The following is a 13731-nucleotide window of genomic DNA, read 5'->3' on the forward strand; positions in this document are numbered from 1 at the left end:
ACCATTTAATTTTGATTTAATCTCCTTGTACTACAAACCTCCTTCATCCCAGTGAAACAGTGCCTTCTTCTTTGGGATTAAATTTGGGAAGGACCTCAGAGTGCAGGACTCACCTTTGGTTCCCACTCAGGACAGGGAAAGTTGGATTAACCCTTTGCTCCTTGGCATCATTTTCACCTGTTCCTGCCCACACCAAGGGAGGAAAATGGGATAAATTCCCTCCAAACTGCCCTGCTGGTGGTGCTGGAGAAGGGGATGAGATCTCCAGACCCTCCTGTGCAGCCCCAGGTGGTGTCCAAAGCCCTCCTGAAGTGCTGGGACACGTCCTGGGGAACCAGCAGGCAGATATTGATTTTTTGATGGTCATCCTGAGGTGCCAGGAGCTTTCCTTGCTTTCCCCATCCCTGGAATCCCAATTTCTCCAGGTTTTCTGGTGCAGGAAGGGGCACAACCACCACCTAAAGCAGTGTCTGCTCTCCAGGAGGATGGAGATGGGTTGAAAAGGGATTGGGATCATCTCCCCCCCTGATTCCAGTCGGATCCTCCCTGACCCTGCAGGATCCACCACCCTGGGCCCTTTCCCTGGGTTTGGAAAGGACTCTTTGGGACCTTGTGCAGGGCTGGGAGGGGGGAATTCCCCCACACTTCCAGCCTTGTGCTGGTGGGAAACAATTCCTCAATGGAAGAGGAGAAGAAGCCCCTCAGAAAATAATCCTTGGGTCACTCCAGCCCTGCCAAAGGCCCAAAGAAACCTCTCAGAGCCCAAGGAAAACTGGGAGAACTGGGAGAAGCCCTTGGAGGTTTGTTGAGGTTTTAGTGATGGTCAAGGCTCTCCTTTTGTGGGGTGGGAGCAGCATCTCTGGGACCACTTTGGGGTGATTCCTGCAGCAGGGGGGGTCCTGCAGCACCTGCTCTCCCAAAATTCCTGCCCTTCCCGCTGCTTTGGGTGTCTCTGTTGGCACTGGTGAAAATCAGGCTGGTAAAAGAGCCAGATTGGAGCTCAGGAAAATTCAGGACCCAGAGAACACAGGCGAGGCTGCAAAGTGCATCACCAGAGCCACTCCTGGCTCCATCCCCTCTCCCAGAACATCCCAGTACATCCCAGTACCTCCCAGTACATCCCAGTGCCTCCAGAAGGTGCAGAGGAGCAGCCACTGAGCCAAAAGCCTCATGCTGCCAGTGGATGTTTTATTTTTGGCACTTTGGGATCCCAAGGGCTGCTCCCAGGAGCTCTGGGAGGTGACAGGAGCTCCCGACCGGGGTGTGCTCTGGGGGAGCTGGGCCTGGGCATAAACTGGGAACAGAGGGGCAGGGAAGGCAGGAAATCTGCTGGGAAAGCCCAGGACTGTTGGCACTGCTGCAGTTCCAAAAGCCTGAGCCCCTCAGCCTTGCTGAGCCTTGGGGGTCCCTCCCAGCTCGGGATCTTCTGTGATTTTATGACTCTGATTTCTGGTCTGATTTAAGGTCCTGCTGCTCAAAACCCCGCAGTTTAATTAGGCCCAGGCTGAAGTTCATGTTTCAGACACTTTCCTTGCTTTCCAAACCACTCTTGACAGCAGAAGGACTTGCCAGGAGGTTTATAGAGTTGTCCTGATGATTCAGGAGCTGCAGAGCTGTCGTGTGCCCCCCCTGGTATCCACTGAGGCAGGAGAAGAAGGTCAACCCCACATCACCCTCCCTGCTGTCCAACAGCTTGCAGGGTGCCTGGAACCTGATTTTTTCGGGCTGTTGTTGTGCCTTCCCCCGACTAATTTGATTTTTAAACGAATTTTGGGAACACAGAGTTGAGTCTTGAGAATACATCTCGGGAGATGTAATGTAAGAAGGGTCGTGTGTGTGCTGGGTATTTGGTTGGAGGGTCAGAGGGCTGTGCTGCCACCCAGAAAGGCACCATCTCTTAGGATGAACAAGCAAAAAATCCCTGGGAGGAAGAGCAGAAAGATGAGGAAGCTGGGGCTTAATTTAGACCCGGCTTTAGGCTGAGCTCAGAGTGGTACCCGAGCCTGGCAAAGCAAAGCTCTGTTGTGGGGTTGGAGTCAGGAGGATTCCCGCAGACAGAGGCAGCTCCAGGGCACAATCCATCTGTCTGGGCTGGGAAGTCTGGAGCCTTGGGATCCGTGGCCCCACTTCCCTCATTCCTGCATTTCTGGGAGCTTCTGGGCTCGGTCACTGGGGATGCTGGGATGGGGCAGAGCAAGAGGAGCCCGAAATGTGGAGCTGTCACTCCTGGTATTCCTCCTGCCAGGCAGCAGGGAGAGGGCTGGAGGCCCTTTTTGGCAGGACTGGTGCTGGAGCAGGGATGGGAAGGGATTCCTTTGGCCCTGGGACAGCTCTGGCAGCTGCACCTCTGCTCTGCAGCACAGGGGCTGGGGGACCCTGCAGAGCTGCAAACCAGGGGGGAGGGTCAGCACGGGGGAAAACACTGGGGGATGGAGTCCTTTGGGAGCTCAAAGTGTGGGAATCAGAGCCCACAATCCCTGCGGGATCAGCACTGGGGGAATCAGAGCCCACAATCCCTGCGGGATCAGGATCAGGGGAATCAGAGCCCCACAATCCCTGTGGGATCAGTGTGGGGGGAATCAGAGCCCCACAATCCCTGTGGGATCAGCACTGGGGGAATCAGAGCTCCACAATCCCTGTAGGATCAGTGTTAGGGGAATCAGAGCTCCACAATCCCTGTGGGATCAGCACTGGGGGAATCAGAGCCCCACAATCCCTGTGGGATCAGTGTTAGGGGAATCAGAGCTCCACAATCCCTGTGGGATCAGGATCAGGGGAATCAGAGCCCCCCAATCCCTGTGGGATCAGGATCAGGGGAATCAGAGCTCCACAATCCCTGTGGGATCAGCACTGGGGGAATCAGAGCCCCACAATCCCTGTGGGATCAGTGTGGGGGGAATCAGAGCCCCACAATCCCTGTGGGATCAGCACTGGGGGAATCAGAGCTCCACAATCCCTGTAGGATCAGTGTTAGGGGAATCAGAGCTCCACAATCCCTGTGGGATCAGTGTGGGGGGAATCAGAGCCCCACAATCCCTGTGGGATCAGTGTCAGGGGAATTAGAGCCCCACAATCCCTGTGGGATCAGAGCCCCACAATCCCTGTGGGATCAGAGCCCCCCAGTCCCTGTGGGATCAGGATCAGGGGAATCAGAGCCCCACAATCCCTGTGGGATCAGAGCCCCACAATCCCTGTGGGATCAGTGTCAGGGGAATTAGAGCCCCACAATCCCTGTGGGATCAGAGCCCCACAATCCCTGTGGGATCAGCGTCCCCATCCCAAGCTCTGAGGGGCAGCGAGAGGGACAGAGGCTGCTTTTGGGGTGGGGGGAAGCCTTGGGGGAAGCTCTGCTCTGCTCCAGCTCCCCTGACAATCCAGGGAATTCCTCCCCCAGCATTTCCCCGGGAATGGCGTGAGCAGCACCTGCCCAAACAGGGAGTGGGATTTCGTGTGGGTCGAGTGCTTTGTGCCCAAAATCTTACAGGGTGAGGGTGTAAATTTGGGTTAATTCTGCTCTTCTGCAAACGTGGGATTGGGGAGAAAACTGGGGAAAAAAGGAGCTCTAAAAGGAGGGTCCAGCAGCAGCAGAGCACGGGAGGAGCGAGGTGTGGGCACAGAGACTTCATCTGAAAGGTGGATTGCTCCTCGTGGAAAATCCTCCCTGTGTCAGCAACAGTTGGACTCAGTGATCCTAAAGGCTTTTCCAATTAAATTCCATGATTCTGTGTCCCACTCCCAGCCAAGAACTCCCTGGTTTGCTCTGCTGACCCCTCGGGTGTTCACTTTTTTTCCTCCTTTTGCCAGTCCCAGCCTGGGTCCCCCCAACCCAGTTGGCACTGGGGGAGATATCCTGAATAATAATAATAATAATAATAATAATAATAATAATAGAATAGTGATAATAATGATAATGATAAAATAGCCCAGCCTTCTGCAGGGCTTTGGGCCAGAGCAGCTCAGGTTTGGGGAGCAGGTCCCAGGCTGAGTGGGCTGCAATGAGCTGAGCTCAACGTGAGGAGGGGATGAAATGAGAGTGGGGATGAAATGGGAGTTTTTCCAATTAAATCCCGTGATTCTGTGTCCCACTCCCAGCCAGGAACTCCATGGTTTGCTCTGCTGACCCCTCAGGTGTTCACTTCATTTCCTCCTTTTGCCAGTCCCAGCCTGGCCCCCCCAACCCAGTTGGCACTGGGGGAGAGAACCTGAATAATAATAATAATAATAGAATAGTGATAATAATGATAATGATAAAATAGCCCAGCTTTCTGCAGGGCTTTGGGCCAGAGCAGCTCAGGTTTGGGGAGCAGGTCCCAGGCTGAGTGGGCTGCAATGGGCTGAGCTCAACGTGAGGAGGGGATGAAATGGGAGTGGGGATGAAATGGGAGCAAAAAGGACCCCCCACTTTACTGGGGGGGGGGGGGTCTTGCCTTTCAGCAGCACTTGGTGCTGCGTTTTGGGGGATAAATTCTGGCAGCAGAATGGTGTCCTTGCCTTTTTTTGCTGCCTCCTGTGGTTCCCCAGCCCTGGCCCCACTCAGGCTGCCTGGGCAGGGCTCGAACTTCCCTCTGGTTTTGCAGAGGAGATACAACACCCCCCTAGAAATCCAAATCCCAAACCCTGGGGACTGGGAACCCTTTCTTGCAGCCATAACCCAAAGCAGGGACAAGCAGGAAAGTCCCAAGGGAGCTGCATCCACCCATCACGGGGGTGTTGCCCAGAGAAGCTGTGGCTGCCCCTGGATCCCTGGAAGTGTCCAGGGCCAGGTTGGAGCAAACAGGGCTGATGGAAGTTGTCCCTGCCCATGGCAGGGGTGACACTGGATGGTTTTTAAGATCCCTTCCAACCCAAACCATTCCAGGATTCTCTGGTGTTAATCTCTGGCAGAAAGGTCCAGTAGAAATCAGAAAGTTCCCCCCAGAGCAACACTGGAGCTCAGGCAGCAAAGCTGGGTTAAGGAGGTGCTGGCGGGTATTTTGCTCCTTGTCTTGTTTCTTATTCCTCTGATCAGCTCCACACCCCCATAAATCAGGAAACAGAAGTGATTTGAAGTGAAATAATTTACAGCTGGAAGGGAAAAAGAATAATATCCTTCCTCGGAGCAGAGCCCGTAATAAAAAGAATAATGATAAGAAAATAATCCCACAGAGAGATCCCACAAATCCCAAGTAGCTGAGTAACTTCATTAAACCCAAGGCAGGCTCCAAGTGCAGGGAAGCAACGTCTGAAATGTTCTTTGCTCCCCACACGCTTGGGAACGTGCCCGTCCCTGCCCCGTGTATTTACGAGAGATAGGATTGTTGTTGTTGTACTTTGGGATCGCTGATATCCCCGCACTGTAAAACACCCCGGGGGGGAGAAGAGAAAGCAAACAAAGCCTTTGCAGCAGGGCAGCTCCTGGGCTGGCAGCTCAACCCACACCAGCCAAAAAAAAAAGAAGCCCAGCTGCCCATGGCAAGCCTGGCCTGGGCAGGCTGGGCTTTGTGCTCCTGGGGGGGGCTCAAGGCTGGAGGAAATGAAACCCGAGGGCTGGCTTTGGGGGCCAGGCAGTTGTTGTTTGGGTTGTGGCCTCCTAGAAATAGCCCCGGGGTGATGTTTTGGGCTCAGGGGGATTATCCCGGCAGGGGCAGAGCGTCTGCACAGCCAGGGATCCCCCCCGGCAGCTCGGGCAGGGACAGCTGGAGATGCTGCCACGGCCTCCCCCCGTGCTCCCAGCCCTTGGAAAAGTCATGCTGGGAGGCTCAGGGTCGTCCCACAGCTTTGTGAGTCCTGGTGTGCCACAGCTTTGTCTCCTGTTGCCTCTCCCCGGGCTCAGGAAGGACCCTCCTGGCTGCAGGATTTCCCTGCTCCTGGGAAATGCAGCTCTGAGCCCCTCGGTCGAATTCCGTTGGGATCCATCCCTGGTTTGGGAAGTTATTTGGGGCACAGACACCGAACTCATCCCACTGAAAGCCCAAATCCCAGCTCTGATGGGTCAGTCCCTGAACACCCCGTGTGGGGTGAGGGGGTAAAACCCCTCTCCTGGCACTGGGAGTGTCCAAGGCCAGCTTGGAGCAACCTGGGACAGGGGAAGGTCCCTGCCCATGGGATGAGCTGGTTTTTAAGGTCCCTTCCAACCCAACCCATTCCAGGATTTTCTGATCCTTCTCCCTGCAGTCAGTGGCAGAGCTGTGGCTCCAGCCAAGCCCTGCAGTCCTTGGATTTTCTTTGTGCCTGAAGACCAGGAGGAGGGAATAGCAGAGCTGGACTGGAGATGCTGCCAAGCGAAGCCCTCCCGTGAGCCGGCCCTTGCTGCTGCTGGGTGGCTCCATCCTCATCCCACACTGGGATGAAGCTGGACACATGTTTAGGTGTCACCTTTGAGCCCTGGCCCCTCCAAACCCCCTGGATCAAAGGGAGAAGCCAGCAGGGCTCCCCCAGCCTTTGGGATGGGCTGTTTCTCTCCAAAAGGCCGAGAGCAGAGAGGTCTCTCTGTCAGTTAAACTCCTGCTGGGAGCGAAATTAGTAACAATTACAGCTTAAAAAAAGGGGAAAAATCCTAGAAAAATCTCTTCTCCTGACCAAAAGGATGAACTCAACAGGCTGAGCCTGTGTTAAAGCTTAGACCTCATCAAACCTGGGGAGAATTTGCCTCCTCCCTCCCCATCCCTTGGCCGGCAGGACGTAATTTGCCCGGAACACCTCAAACCTCAGCAGGGCTCGCAGGACTAAAGCTGAGCTTTGTGTTGCATCTTCGGTGACGTGGCCATAAACAAATTATCCCCGGGGGCTGAACCCCAGCCAGCAAATACCTGCTGGGTCACACTGAGCTCGGCTGTCTCGTGGCGTGGGAAGAAAACACTCCGGGCTGGTGTTGATGGCCCTGGCTTGGCATTAATCCCTTTATTTCCACTGAGGCCCGGCTGGTTCTTGCCAGTGATTAGAGGGGCTCTGTGTTTTAGGGTTTTCCTTTCCCCTCAGAGGCTCAGCTTGGGCTGACTTGCAGAAAGCTGATTTACAAGGCAGGAAAACTTGGGGCTTGATGGGCTCCTGACACGGATCCCTCCGGCAGCTCCAAGGGGATGGGTTGGTTGGTGAAATCTTCTGTCCTTCTGGCCTTCTGTCCTTCTGGCCACGTGTTTTTCCCATCACCCAGTGGAGCAAAAAGGGGATTTCTCTGCCTCTTTTCCCTCTCACCCCTCCAGCGTTCCCGGTTCGAGGTATTTTAGCAGTGCAGGGATTGTGCTCCTGTCCCCCGTCTTCCCTCCTTACCATGGGTATCATTCCATGGGCTGATCCAGCTCCCTGAGCTTCCCAAAACTAACCCAAGGTGGAAAAGAGCAAATAAACGAGGAGGAGGCTTTGAGCTGGGTCAGGGAATGGATTCTGCAAAGGTCTGCAAAGCGAAGGTTTGGGTGAATCCCTGAGGCGTGTGAGGGAAAGATTGAGAAAAGAAGGGCTGAGCCACCAGGTTTGCCCTGATTCCATGGATGTCTAAACTTTAACACAGGCTCAGCCTGTTGAGTTCATCCTTTTGGTCAGGAGAAGAGATTTTTCTAGGATTTTTCCCCTTTTTTTAAGCTGTAATTGTTACTAATTTCGCTCCCAGCAGGAGTTTAACAGACAGAGAGACCTCTCTGCTCTCGGCCTTTGGGAGAGAAACAGCCCATCCCAAAGGCTGGGGGAGCCCTGCTGGAATAAAGCCCCCAAATCCTCCATGGGGCAGATCCACACCCCACCCCTGTTGTGCCTCCCACTTTTTGGCAGTAAATCCACGGAGAGAGCAACGTGAGCTCAGGGAGGGCCCCGTGGTACCTCTGAGTCTCCTCTCCTTCAGCCTCACCATCCAGGGGCTTCTGGGCAGGGGCTGTGTCTGAGCAGGGCAGTCCTGCCCAGTTCCAAGTGGTGATGCAGGATAACCCGGGTCAGGGGGGCTGGATATGAGCACCCTGGGCAGGGGCTGTGTCTGAGCAGGGCAGTCCTGCCCAGTTCCAAGTGCTGGTGCAGGATAACCCAGGTCAGGGGGGTTGGATATGAGCACCCTGGGCAGGGGCTGTGTCTGAGCAGGGCAGTCCTGCCCAGTTCCAAGTGCTGCTGCAGGATAACCCGGGTCAGGGGGGTTGGATATGAGCACACTCTTGGGTTCAGGGGGGAAAATGAGTTTAGACTTGTAGACATGAGGTGTTTGGTGCCACTTGGCTTCAAGGCCAGAGGGCAGGACCCAGTTCCTCTCTTTAGCAGCACAGACTCAGAGCTGGCCCAGGCAAGGTCAGGTCCTGCTGGCAAACCAAAGCCCCCCTCTCTCCTCACACTCTGCCCTCCCCCAGCCCTGAGCGTTTGCAGAAGGGATTTCTGGAGCTTTTCCCACCCTTGTTCCGTGAGGAACAGGGAGGGCACAGGGGTGGGTGGGAGCCTGGTGCCCCTCTGTGCTAGAACCATACAGTCCTGGGCTGGTTTGGCTTGGAAGGGACCTCAGAAGGATCACCCAGCCCCACCTTCTCACCTGCTCCCTGCTCTGGGGCTGCCAGGGACACTCAGGTGCTCCAACCAAACCATTTCCCTGCCTCCAGGGGGAGGAAGGTGTTGCTCCAGGCAGGACTTGGCCAAGAGCCAGCCCACCCCAGCCCACCTCTCTGACCCTTCAAAGTCCAAAGGGGTTTGGTGTCTCTGTTTTGTCCCCCGTGACGACCCCGAGGGTTCGTCCCCCTCACCCAGAGGAGCCTTGGCCTCTTCCCAAAGCCCTCTGAGCTCAGTGTGTGGGGCAGGAGCTGCTGGCTCAGCAAAGCAGGCTGCTTATCAGCTTTTCCACATGGCTGCCCCGTTGCTGATCAGGGTTCCTCGATGTTATCTCCGCTCCAGCCTCCCTTCCCCTCTCTCCAAGAATTCCCGGGGATTTATCTGCTGGCTCTTGCCACACCGAGAGCAAGGAGCAGTTGCGTCTGCAAAGCTTTGAATGTCACTGGGTGTCCTCAGGAAACCTCCTCTTGCCCTCCTGAGCTTTGGCTTGGTGGACCTAAACAGGATTTATTTATTTTTTGTCGTTTGAGGGGTTTTTTTTTTTTTATTTCCGTACATTTTAAAGGAAAAGTGAGTGACACACAAAAACCTGCTGGGGTCGAGTGACGAGGCACTTTTTAAGGAGCAGCAGATGGTTGGGAATTACCACCTCTTGGGCACATAGAAGAGGACAAATCAGCCCTTTACTGAGACTTGATGGGGCTTTCAGGGACTTTGGAACTGTTCAAGACCACTATTAAGTCCTCCAGTTGATGTCCCCGCTCGTTGCAGGAGGGATGGGCTCCACGGCCTTTAAAGGTCCCTTCCATCCCAAATTATTCCACCATTTAATCACCTTGTTGCCTCATTTTATTCACCTGGTTCCTATGAGGTTGTCCTGGTTTGTATTTGAGGACTCCAGGGATTGCAGCATCCCAGGAGAGAGCCCTGGGCCCGTTCCCTGCGCCGGAGATGGGAATGGGGCTGGTGGCAGACATGGAAAAATGGGATATTTCTCCACCCCAAGCCCTGGGAATGGTCTCTAACACACCTCACTTGGTGACACGGCAGGGCCAGGGGCTGCTCAGCTGGAGGAAAACATGGGCTGACCTGCACAGCAGTTAATTAATTAATTAATTAATTGCTCTTCCGAATCCAAACCCATCCGGCCGCACCGCAGATCACCCAGGAGCAAACAGCCGGTGGCTTCGTTTGTTTCCATGGAATCCTAAAATCCCAGAATGGATTTGAAAGCCCACCCAGTGTCCAGCCACGGGCAGGGACACCTCCCCCTGCTGAGGGAGCTTTTATTTAAGGCAAAGACACAAATCCAACCCCGAAATCCGGTGCGAACTCCGGGGCTGATTCCCGGCAACTTCCCGCGCTCCTTCCATCTATCCCGCTTTTCCTGCCCAAACCCCTGCCTTGCCTCAATGTTCCCTCGACTTTCCCCTCCCCTCCCACATCCCGAAGCACTTCTCCTTTCAGACGCTGAGCAATCAGAGCTAAAGTGGCTCTGAGACACCAGCGATGGGCAGGAAATGACCCGTTTGTCCCAAAGCACTCGGAGGGAGAGATCAATAAAACAACATTACAGCTATTTCAGGGTTTGCAATTTGACTCAGCTCGATAAAAACGCAGCAAAAAAAACCCCTAAAATAAAAGTGGGAGGGAGCTGATAAAAGGTGGGACCAGGAGGAGATGGCCATAACAGCTTTAAGGTGGAAGAGTGCAGATTTAAAGAGATTTCAATTGGATAAATGGAAAATACAAAAGCACACTCAGATTTTTTTTAGGCATTTCCAAGTTAAAATCACTTTTGGAGCTCTCCAGGCCCAAGGTGAGGTTATTCATTTTTTGCCTGGCCATGGAAAGAAAAAAGGGAACAGAAAAAAAAGGACAGTAAACAGATCAAAGCAAAGCAGAATAAAACTTAACTAAAGGAGTTTTATATATGGAAGGAATTCTTCCCTTTGAGGTGGTGAGGCCCTGGAATGGATTTCCCAGAGAAGCTGCCCCTGGATCCCTGGAAGTGTCCAAGGCCAGGTTGGAGCACTCTGGGCTGGTGGAAGGTGTCCCTGCCCATGGCAGGGGGTGGCACTGGTTGATCCTTAAGGTCCTTTCCAATCCAAACCATTCTGGAATTGTCTTTTCACCTGTGCTAATCCAGGTTGGCCACTGGATTGGGATAAAGCAGGATAGGGCCAGAACCTGGATGGGCCTCAAGGTTTTATTCCCTCAGCTGTACAAAACCACGGGATTTGGGACAAAACCCTGGGATCTGGGACAAAATCGGGGCGTGTGTCCAAGTGAGGGTGTCACCACCCAGCTCTGAGTCCCACCAGAGCCTTGTTAAACCCTCTGGGAGCATCCCAGCACAGGATCCCCATGTGGAATCCCAGCTCCATCCCTCAGCCTTTCACCACCACCAGCAGGAATGTTTGGGGTTGTTCTTTCCCTCTGTTCCATTCCGGGATCGCGTTTTCTCCGGGATTCGCCGTAACCTCATCCCAGCGACCACGGAGCTCGGGGGGATGGAGGCTTCTGCTGGAGGAGCTCAACAGTTCCTGGGAGAGCCGAGGGCAGGCAGGGAGAGCCAAGGGAAGCTGTGTCCAGTTCTGGGCCCTCAGCTCAGGAAGGACATGGAGGGGCTGGAGCAAGTGCAGGGAAGAGCAACTAGGCTGGGGAAGGGACTGGAGCACAAGTGCTGTGAGGAGAGGCTGAGGGAGCTGGGGGGGCTCAGCCTGGAGAAGAGGAGGCTCAGGGGAGACCTCCTCACTCTCTGCAACTCCCTGACAGGAGGGGGGAGCCAGGGGGGGGTTGGTCTCTTTTCCCAGGCAACCATCAGCAAGACAAGAGGGCTGGGTCTGCAGCTGTGCCAGGGGAGGGGTAGGTTGGACATTAGGAAGAATTTCTTTGCAGAGAGGGTGCTCAGTCATTGGAATGGGCTGCCCAGGGAAGGGGGGGATTCTCCATCCCTGGAGGTGTTTAAGGACAGACTGGATGTGGCATCAGTGCCCTGGGCTGGGAACCACGGCGGGGTTGGATCAAGGGTTGGACTGGATGATCTCGAAGGTCCCTTCCAACCCAGCTGATTCCATGATTCTATGATTCTCTGATTCTATGACTCTATGATTCTATGATTCTCTGATTCTATGACTCTATGATTCTATGATTCTATGATTCTATGATTCCATGATTCCATGATTCTAAGCTCAGCTGGAGGCAGGCAGGGCTCTGCAGGAAAACTGGGACACACAGGGGGAGTTGGAGAAGCCCCACTGGTACATGTTGGTCCTGGATGGGAAGGGAGAGGGCTCTGCAAGCTGAGCTGGGTCAGCTGACAAACCCCCCCTTTGCAGCTGCTTCTCCAAACCACGCTCAGGAGCTCAGGAGCTCCTTTTGCAGCCCCGTGCAACGAAAACCTCCTGGAGAGCCCGGGATGGGAGCGACCCGGGGGGTTCCGTGAGGGGGGAGAGTCACTCGTGCTCCTGGGGGGGATGAACACCCTGGCAGGCTGGAATGTTCAAACCAAGGCACAGGGCCGGGTTCCAGCGTGGATTTGGGGCCGTTCTCCAATCATCAGCCCTGAATCTCTGAGATTTGGGGCAAATTTGGTGTCACTGTTTCAGGGAGATTCTTCAGGAGGTGAAGCTTTTGCTTCTCTCTCCCACCCGAATTTTTACACTGGTTTTGTCCTCCCACCTCCCGTGTCGTCGACAGTCTCAGCATGAGCAACAAATTGAGCTTTGAAAGCCTTTTGCAGCTCTTTTGTAGGACTGGAAGTGGGAAATGAGGCTGGCGTGGGGTGGGCTCCTGACTGACTCTGTCACCAGCCGAAGATGACTCAGGTTTGTGGAGCAGCAGGGGAAGGGAAATTTTCAGCTGGGAAAAAAGGGACAGTCAGAGCTTGTTTTGCCCCCCCCAGGTGAGGATCTGTGCCTGGGGCTGTGCCAACAGGTCTGAGCACAGCAGGATCTCCATGGGGGTTGATGCAGGCTGGGCTGGGCTCTCCTGACTCAGCACTGCCGGCGGGATGAGGGCTCCGAGCTCCCCGGAGAGGCCAAGCCAAGGGGTGACCTGAGGGTCATCCCAGGGGGAGATGGGACAGCCAGAGCTGGGACAGGGCCCAGGTGCCAGCCCTGTGACCTTCCAGAGGGTGCTTGGGCACTGCCCAGGCTCCCCAGGGCAGTGGGCACGGCCCCAAGGCTGCCAGAGCTCCAGGAGGGTTTGGACAACACCCTCAGGGATGGGATTGTTGGGGTGTCTGGGCAGGGCCAGGGGTTGGACTGGGTGGTCCCTTCCAACTGAGGATATTCCATGATTCTGGGATGTGCCAGTTTCCCCAGTTCTGCTCTCCTGGAGGCGACTCCCCCCCATAATCCCTCCTGGAATTCCAGTGCCTCCAAACCTGCAGCAGGAGAGGCACCCAGTGATCACTGGGAGAACCCGTGGTGAGGATCCATGGGCACCTGGAGTGCAGGGATGCTGCCATCCCACAGGAAAAAGCGTGGATCCCCCATTCCAACGTGTCCCAGGGTTCATTTGCTTCTTGCAAGGGGTCACAGCCTGATTCTTTTCACTCCAGAACCTTCCTCCTCCTTCCCACCATCTCCTGTGGGTGAGGATCCATAGGGTGGGCCACCACCCTCCACCCCTGGAGCACAGGGATGCTGCCAATCCCCCCAGGAAAACACATGGATATCCCATTCCAACGTGCTCCAGGGCTGATTTGGCCTCATTCTTTTCACTCCAGGATCCTTCTCCTCCCTTCCTCCTGGGGATGAGGATCCCTGGGGTCCACCCACCTCAGGACTCCTGGAGCGCAGGGATCCCCACAGGAGGGTTTAGGGATGTCCCATTCCAACGGTGCTCCAGGGTTGATTTGGCTTCTGGCGATGGCTGGGAAGGGGATACTGGAGCTGGGAAGGGGATACTGGAGCTGGGAAGGGGATGGTGAAGCTGAGGGACTGGAGCTGAGAAGGGGATGCAGGAGCTGGGAAGGGGGTGCTGGAACTGGGAAGGGGATGGTGAAGCTGAGGGACTGGAGCTGAGAAGGGGGGGTTGGAGCTGGGAAGGGGATGCAGGAGCTGGGAAGGCGATGCAGGAGCTGAGAAGGGGATACTGGAGCTGGGAGGGGGATACTGGAGCTGAGAAGGGGGTACTGGAGCTGGGAAGGGGGTGCTGGAGCTGGGAGGGGGGTGCTGGAGCTGGGAGGGGGATACTGGAGCTGGGAAGGGGATACTGGAGCTGGGAAGG

At 55.2% G+C, this 13731-nt stretch overlaps 1 protein-coding gene across 1 annotated transcript in view; it reads left to right on the plus strand.

The window, feature by feature from the left end:
• PTH1R (parathyroid hormone 1 receptor) overlaps window positions 1-13731 on the plus strand; it is a 100193-nt gene that overhangs the window by 1903 nt on the left and 84559 nt on the right. The gene's annotated exons all lie outside the window — the stretch shown is intronic.

This window comes from Pseudopipra pipra, chromosome 1 (assembly GCF_036250125.1).
Source record: "Pseudopipra pipra isolate bDixPip1 chromosome 1, bDixPip1.hap1, whole genome shotgun sequence".
Classification (NCBI taxonomy): Eukaryota; Metazoa; Chordata; class Aves; order Passeriformes; family Pipridae; genus Pseudopipra; species Pseudopipra pipra.